The following is a 9,608-nucleotide window of genomic DNA, read 5'->3' as shown; positions in this document are numbered from 1 at the left end:
CATATCTACATATATATATATATACATATACATATATATATATATACATATATATACACATATATATGTATATATATATATATATATATGTGTATAGAAAAACTATTCTACACCCGGGTATAGAATAACTCCCTCCAACCCACCTACCCTCCCTCCAAGGGGGCAAAACCCACCCCACACCTCGGTCAAAGCTCTTCCATCTCGGTCAAACCCGCCCTTCACTTTCCCCACCACCTCCACTCTTCTCAGCTCTCGTCTTAGAACGATATAGTAACACGATGTTCATCGTGCAGTAACACCATGTCTTACTTGCAGTAACAATATTGTAATGTAGTCATAATATAATCATGACGGATCTACTTTTGATAAACATTTTTTTCTAACATCATGGTGCAAATCGTTTTTAAAAGTAGTACATGATGTGAGAGATATTACCCTTCAAAGATTGGTTTTTTAAAAATTTGGCTCTCCACGAGCAGTAATACTATATCATAAGTATAACTGCTGATCTGCTATGCGTTACTGCAATCATATAATATCGTTACTACAAGATGTAGTAACGATTATAAGTTTCATAGTAACATAGTGTGTTACTGCGATTACTTCATAACGTTACTGCAAGAATATGTATAGTAAGAAAAAAAGGTGTAGTAACATGGAGAGAGAGATGAATTGGCTCGGTTTACTTATGGGGCAAGGGTAGAGAGAACCTTCAAAGATTGGTCTTTTGAAATTTAACTCTCCACAAGTGTTATTACTATCTATTGTACGTTACTACAATCCCATCATAACATTATTATAAAAGTCTGATAAATATTATAAGTTTTGCAGTAACAAAGCGTCTTACTGCAATTCTTGAATAGTGTTACTGCATACACTTGTGGTAACGTGTATCTGCCATGCAGTAACACTTACACTTTTGTGCAGTAACAAATATATGGTTAGCATGTAGACTTTTAACTCATATATTTTTGTTTCGATTCATAGTTTACTACAATTTCACCACGATGTTACTATCAAAAGTGCAGTAACATCCTATAAGTTTTGCAGTAACGTGACGTGTTACTATACTTATACGATACTGTTACTACTAAAACATAGTAACTTGTTATGAGTTTTGTAATAACATATATATTTCTTTTCTACTTAGCTTCTTACAACTATGGAACTTTGTGTCCTATAGAGTTTTAACAGTTTATGTGCTTTTACAGTAATCGAGTGTGTTACTACTATTTCTTCTCGAAGATTAGTCTTTTGAAATTTATCTCTACATAAGTAGTAATACTAAATCATTATTGTTACTACTTTTTATTGTGTGTTACTACCATTCCATCATGACGTTACTGTATGTGTGCAGTAACAACTATAATTTTTACAGTAACAGTGCATGTTACTACAATTTCTTAATAGCGTTACTGCAATAACAGGTGGTAACAACCAAACACATGTACAGGACCTACCACCTACTTTGAACTTGTAAAATGTAAGTGCAAGTCATATCTTTTGAATTCACATCTTTAAACAATAATATCTCTCACACCACATATTATATTTTTGAACCGTTTGCACCGTAATGCTTTAAAAAAAGAGCTCTACAAAACTAGATCCGTCATGACTATATTTTAACTATATTTTATTAGTATTACTGCAAGTAAGGTACAGTGTTACTGCATGGTGGTCGTCATGTTACTGCACTGTTCGTACGAGACAAGGACAACAAATAGGTGGACGTGGGAGGAATTTAGCACACGGGTTTGACCGACGTGGCAGCGATTTGACCGTCCTTTGACCATGCTTTGACTGGGGTAAGAGGTGGGTTTTGAGCCCAATAAAAGGAGGGGGAGGTGGGTTGGGCTCTTGAGGGGGAGGGGGGTATAGAATAGTCTCACCCTATATATATATATATATATATATATATATATATATATATATATATATATATATATATATATATATATATATACTGTTAACAACCAAATTTGGTAATCCAAGTACTGGGGATGGAGATAAATCGAAGCGGAATCCAAGATAGAGATCGTTTCGGAAACAGAGCGAGAATCGGCTACGATCAGGATCGACAGAATTCGAGTCGGACATGGTTGGCCGATTGAGCTGATACCGACAATGTGACGCGGTACACGTTGTCGGGTTGAGTTAATGTGCTTCATGAGGATTGCCATGCATGGATTGAGTCCTGAGTAGGCAATTGTATCTATTAATTAGGATATTTCATGTAATTTCCTTAAATATATGTTTGGGCAAAAGTCTACCGCAAAGCCTTATGATATCTTAGAGTTTGTTAGAGATAAGAGTCGTGTTCGACATGGACACATTTTGTAATCTCAGGTATAAATAGACCCCGAGCCCCATTTAATACAACAATAGACATTCAATATAATCTCGGCGCATCGCCACCCTTTTAATTTTGTTTTGTTTCGACGAGTTCTTGCTTTCGGGTTGAGCTGCATCGGTTTCGATCTTCAACTAGAGGTAAAACTTGTTATGGCGGTTTGCGTTCTCGGGATTAGTGCTTCCATCTTCATGATACTCTAATCTTGTTTACGTAATTCGTCGAGTTATCATATATTATGTATAATCTTCGACAATATCGTTATCTAATCTTCAATCGGCTAACAACTTAGATTATACAGGATATCAACCAATCTATGAAACATTCAACGGCTTGATTGTCTAGATATATGTCCTTCTTTTCATACTTAATGCTGCATCAATTAAGTTTGATGTATTAAGTCGTGCTTAGAATCTCAATCTCTAGCCTGCTTTTGTGTCACGACCGGAAATAACCCAACGGGCGTTCCTTACGTGCGTGTATTATTCCTTGTCCCAGGAGGCAAGGTACACCAGAAGTTGATACAATTCAGAGTTTAATAAGCGGAAGCGTAAATAGTTAATTATTACATGGGCAGCGACGGCCCAGCACACTCAAAGGCAACGAAAAACAGTGGAAGACTAAGGCGACGACCACAGGCGCTTGACGGCAGGCACGAGCTAGACACCAAAGCCTTCATCATCCAGGGGCTCCTCTTCTGGGTTTGGGAAAAATTGAGCAAGACTGAGTACAACCACCGTACTCAACAAGACACACCCACAAGTGCAGCATAAATGCAAAGGAGTACAATGGAGTTATAGTATAGGGGTTAGGTTTTGCAATAAACAGCATTTAAAAGACCCTTAGTTGCTCAAAGCTAAATTTAAAACACGATCCTAGAACTATTTAATATTATTAAACAAGGCCGTGAACCCACACGAACCTGCCTTAACCCAAGGCCTACGATGATTCAGACCGAACTGGCAACCCGACCCTGGGTCCCAGCTCGTCCCAAGCCAACCCAGGCCAACCATTCCACATTTTAGTTATTAAGCAGGTTTTAAGAATTAAAAACACTAACTTGGGTACATTGCTAGGCTTGCCCATAACCGAGGGCGCGGCTATTCGAATAGGTTTTACTCTGATCAGAGGTGTACATCTTTACCCACAAGACACGTCTTCCTCACGTGCAACCACGTGCCACATACCACCACGGCATATGGACGGAAGACATGACATAGTTTCCAACCCATCCTAGCCATAGACAAGAGTACCGACCCAACCCACCTACGGCCGGAACCCCCGGACAGGCAGGCAGAATTGAGCCCCTAGCAGCAGGACACCAGCCCCGTGCTATGACATCTCGACTACCGGGCCGCAGCCCGTGTAGCCTTCATTTGTCCTAGAGATGTCCATCGACCCCCGACTTCGTCCATCTCCATCCGTGTACTTTTGTTTATAACCAGACTGAGCCACAAACTAAGCCTTACCCACTAGACATGTGGAAGTACGGTAGTGCTTTGCAACAGAGGCCCGAAGACCGGTCCTTATGTGGCCGAGGTGCTACTATCAAAACCATGCACCCCGAGCCCAGCCTAAAACCATTTTGGGGGTTTTGAATAGAGGGGGAGGTGTGCATCCAATTCCACAATAATCCAACCATTCCAATATGTCCAGGTGATATGAATATTCCCAAAGTCTAGAGTTATAAAACCACCTAATGTTGCCTAATTAATCAGCGAAGCATCTACCTAAATTCTTACTAGTGGAACCATGAATAGAGTGCCCACTAGTTGGTGTTTTGTTTATTCTAGGGTGAACAAGGTAATAATAACAATAACAACAATAATAAGTTCGTAACAAAGGTAAATAGGCATGGCTACATAAAACAGTGATAACGCGGGAATTTAAATAAAGCGATAATGCAATAATTTAAATCAAAGTAATTTCACAAAGTGGGACCCAATATGTTCAAAGAATGATGTGACTTGCCTTGCTCGCTTTCCCAAACGTCGGCTTCAACCTCCACGAAGAGCGGATCTTCCGAAGCTACAGCGTCTACACGACCAACGGAAAAGAAAAGGTCTTTTACTCTAATAAACTCCATATAACAAGCAGAAACAAAGCACAAAAATGGGTTCTTGACTTCTTCAGGAAAAATTAGAGACTTGAACGGTCCAATTCCGAGTTCAAATGGCCAAGTTATGGCCATTTGAAGTTTATATGCTCTTTAAATGAATATTTACGAATTTCTTCATTTAAATTTTAGTTTAAAAATATATTTATTGCGTCAGCCGGGAGAGAGGGCGCGCGGACTGGGTCCACGGGAGTGGGACCCACGCGGCAGCCTCACGGTCCACGGTGGACCGGGTGCACCCGGCTCACACCGGCCGGCGCCGTGGGTCCCACGCGTCAGCCGCACCCGAGGGCGCGGGCGGCTGACGGCCGGGCCCCACGCGGCAGCCGCTAGGCGCGCCCGGAGGCGGCCACGTCGGCGCGGCCGGCGGGAGGCGGCGCGCCCGCGCCCCTATGGTCGCCGGCGGCGGCCATAGGCACGGCGGAGCGGCGGCCGAGAGAGGGGAGGGAAAGGGGGAAACGAAGCGGCGGTCCATGGCTCACCCCGGGTCGACGGCGACGACGGAATCGGCGACCGGAGCGGAGGGAGGCGGCGGCGCGGTTCGGGTGGACGGGGTCGACGGCGCTCCGGCGGTCGGCGAGCGAAACGGAGGGGTGGACGAGGTCGGCGAGGATGCGGCGAAGCCGAAGGAGGCGGCGCCGAGGTGGGAGGTGGTCCGGGGCGACGACGGCGGTGGACCGGAGCTCGGTGGCGACGGTGGAGAGAGAGAGCGACGGCGCGAGCTCGATTCCGGCGAGGAGAGAGGGCAGTGAGTGGCGGAAACGGTGGTGGGGAGCTCGGGGAGGGTTTATATAGGGTTGGGAGTGAGAGAGGGCGGCCGGAGGAGGGGGAAATGGGCGCGGGAGACCCGGCCGCCATTAATGGCGCCGGCGAGGTTAGGGGAGAGGTTTCCAAACGAATCCGAGGGAGAGAGGGAGGGAAAAATGGGGGAAAAGGGGGAGGGGATCCCGGGGAATAATCCCCCCCACTTTAATGCACGCGGGGACGGCGGGATACGGCGGAATCGGCGGCGGCGGCGGCGCTTGGCGCGGGCGGGGCGGCGGGAGCAGCGGGAGGAAGGGGATGACGGGTGGGCCCCACCCGTCAGCGAGGGTGGCGGGCGGACCCGCCCGTCAGCGGCGCGCGCGCGGGGAGGGCCGAGTGGGCCGCGGGGGAGAGGAGAGAGGGGGAGGGAGATGGGCCGAATTCGGCCCATTAGAGGGGAGAGGGTGATTTTTAGGGTTTTCTTTTTATAAAACCTTTTTAACTTTGTTTATTTCTTAATAATTATTATTTGTGCTCTGAAAATTCCACTAAAATTTATTTACACATTTTAGGCTTTTAGGAAATATACAAAAATCCTCCAAGCCCTATTTGTCTTTTAACTTTGCACATTTTAATTTTTGAAGGCTTTCACAAGCATTTTAATTATTCTAGGCATAATTTAGAGGTTGTATTTTAGGGTCGATTTGGGACGCGACATTTTGTTTGCCGATCAGGGTAGTATCGGGGTTTCAGCCGATCTTACCTGATTTAGCTTTATATTTCATGTGCTTAATGGATATGCTAGATCTACCCTTTATGTTAAGATCTTACTACAACAAAGTATATTAGGCTTCTGTTTGATATATTTTACTTGCTTTAATATCTTAATATAGAGTGGTATCGGAGTATTAGCTGATACATGCTACATCTATCTGATCGGCTATGCTATGAACATCTATAATCTCGTTGTTAATATATATTTCGATCTAAGCGATTTATACTGTCTCGGCATGGCGACCGATCTATCCCAATCACTTGAGTTAAGTATATATCGACATAAGGATTATATATTGTTGATATCTAATGCCGATCGAATAGATTTAGTCCTTTCTTACTTATTTATATCTGCCGATCGATTCAAATATGACATCGGCTCAGAGATAAATGATATGTCATCGGCAACTAGCCGATCGGCTATCATTTATGGATTTAACCACGGTTTCTTTGTCTTTATTTCTTGTTGATTGTAGGATCAAATCAACTGGCACGCTCACGAACCTAAAGGCAAGATTTTTGGACCTGCACTGAAGCAGATCTTCCAGGCCTCGTGTTTTTTGCATCAACACGCTTTTGGCACGCCCGGCGGGACACGATAAACATGTCAGGAAAGCCACCTCCACCATTGACAGACACGTCGTCAGAGCCTCAAACCAAAATCCCAAAGCAACTGGGGCTAAAGTCAATGAGGGGAATATTGTTCCAGTCACTATAGACAAACTATCACCGGAACAGAAGAAGGATTTCGATCTCATGATGAAGAATGCTCAGGAACAATTCATGAAGTCCTTCGCAGAAACCCACGGAAAAGTTTACCAAAAGTACAAGGTAAAAGTAGTTGCTGCCGATGAAGTCGGCTCAAGCTCAGCTCAAGGTGATAAAGGTACTGCTGGTGAACTAGGCGACAAAGGTGATGGTTTTCAGGAAGGGATGGTTGAAGACCTTGGTCCAGATGGCAATGGACTACAACCACAGTTTAACAACTTTCAAGACCGGATCGACTACGCGGTGCAACACGCTTTGATCAACCAATCAGGAGTCTTAGTCAATACTTTAACCAACATGGTGAAATCATTGGTTGATGGCACAATAGCTGACCATCAAGCTACGGGTCCAGTATTTTTGCCAGGTGGTGTTTTTCCAAATTATAGGCCTTTGGTTACACGCAATCAACAGGGTTCTTCCAATGCACCACCAACTCAGCTGATGGCACCGGTTACAACTTCTGCTTCAGCTGCACAAGCTGCACCATCATCGGCACAAAGGCAAATGACCAATCCTCGACTGTTGACCAGAGAACAACAACAGCATGCTATGCAAAATATCAGTCGGTTGACTCACGGGCAGGTAGCTGCTATGTTCTTGCCAAATCTGCCAGCTACCGATCCAGTTCAGGCACTGCCAGTCAGCAGACACCGCAAAGACAGCTGACGGTTCAGCCGATTCAACAGCAGAATTTGCAACATGCATCGGCTAGGTTGAGAACACCTGATAATCAGCCAAGGCAACACGTAGCAACCCAAGTTATCCATGAGCAGTTGGTTCATAACGTGCAGCCAGATCAATCAGTTGTGCCTCAAGTTATTCCTGAACATTTGGTACGTAATAGCCAAATATCCAGAATTACCACGGGGTTAACTTGAATTATCATTACCAGCCTCCTTCACCTCATGTCCACCAAGGGGGATCACCTCAGCCTCAGTATGCTCCTTAGTTCAATCAGTTTTAGCCGAGACCGTAGCAGACACAAAGGGTCCATCAGTAGAGACAGTGGGCCGATATGATTGCGGATGTGATGAGGGAGCAGTTTGGACTTAAGCCGAAGGATACTGGAAACTTATATCGGCATCCATACCCTAAGTGGTTTGAGAGGGTTCCATTGCCTGCCCGATACAAGGTGCCAGACTTCCCAAAGTTTTCAGGGCAAGATAATGTTTCGACTTATGAGCATGTCAGCCGATTCTTGGCTCAGTGTGGTGAAGCATCGGTTGTTGACACCTTGAGAGTTAGGCTATTTCCTTTGTCGTTGTCCGAATCGGCTTTTACTTGGTTTTCTTCTCTACCCTTCAATTCTGTCAATGGTTGGGCCAATTTGGAGAAATAGTTTACAGCTATTTTTACAGTGGAATTCATGAAATGAAAGTTTTTGACTTGACAGTAATTCGACAAAGGCATGATGAATCTGTGCAGGATTACATTCAGAGGTTTACAGAGACAAGGAATAGGTGCTACAGCTTGGCTCTAACAGATTCTCAGCTAGCCGATTTGGCATTTCAGGGTATGGTAGCTCCGATTAAGGAGAAATTTTTGTCCCAGGAGTTTGAAAGCCTATCTCACCCTGCACAGAAGGTAACCTTGCATGAAAAAAGGTTTGCAGAAGCTAAGAAGAATTTCAAAAAGATCAATCATGTGTATTCTTACATGTATGGTTCTGACAAAGAAGATGATTCTGAAGTAGCAGCAGCCGAGTAGTTCTGGAAAAGAAGAAAGATTTGACTTTGATATCACTAAGCCTGACAAAATTTTCGATTTGTTGCTTCGGGAGAAACAAATTCAACTTCCTTCCGGTCATATAATTCCATCGGCTGAAGAGTTAGGCAAAAGGAGGTATTGCAAATTGCATAATTCTAGTTCTCATTCTACTAATGACTGCAAGGTTTTTAGACAGCAAATCCAGGTGGCCATTGAAGGGGGAAAGATCAAATTTGATGACTCAAAGAAGCCGATGAAAGTAGATGGTAATCCTTTCCCTATTAATATGGTGCATACATCTGGGAGTATAGCCAATGGGGGGAAGAATCAAAACTTTCAGATAAATTCGGCTAGAATTATCAACAAGTACCAGAAGAAGTATGACAAGCAGCATCAGGAAAAGTATTATGAAGAAGATGATGGTGGTTTTGATCATCATTGGGATTGTGAATTCTTCAGATTCTGCTGGAATGAAGGTATGAGGCTGCCATCAATAGAAGATTGCCCTAGTTGCAGCGATGCTACAGAGAGTTAAAGCTGATCTCACAGTAGAAGCAATCGGCTGAGGCAAACAAGAGTTCTTGTTCATGAGAGGTTGGGCCCGGTGAACCAAGACCATGATCAAGATAATGATGAGGATAGAAAGACTTAATTGTGTCCTTCTGGTATTTTCACAAAGAATAAGAAGAGAAGGGTTCAGAGATTGAGGAACAGGGAATGTTTTCAAGAGGTAGAGCAAGAGATCAACCATCGCTGAGGAAAGCAAAGCCCAGGCAAGAGTGGCGTGTTAAGAACCAGGTTGCAACAGCCGATGGGGCTAAAGCCGATGAAGCAAAGAGGTTGGCCAAAGGAAAGAGTGTCGTAACTGCATCGGTAAACATGGTTTTCACGTTGCCTGCCGAATTTGGAGCCAGACAGGCCGATGTTGATGAAGTTGAAGAGGCCTCTGCTAAATTGGTTTTGTCACCGGAGCATGCAATTTTTGAGAAGCCAAAAGGGGCTGAGAATCGGCATCTTAAACCATTGTATATAAACGGCTATGTCAATGCGAAGCTGATGTCTAAGATGATGGTTGATGGTGGGGCTGCTGTGAACTTGATGCCATATGCTACCTTTAGGAAGTTGGGCAGAAATTCAGAGGATCTCATC

This window comes from Oryza glaberrima, chromosome 2 (genome assembly GCF_000147395.1).
Source record: "Oryza glaberrima chromosome 2, OglaRS2, whole genome shotgun sequence".
NCBI lineage: Eukaryota > Viridiplantae > Streptophyta > Magnoliopsida > Poales > Poaceae > Oryza > Oryza glaberrima.
Note: the sequence above shows the minus strand (reverse complement) of the source record.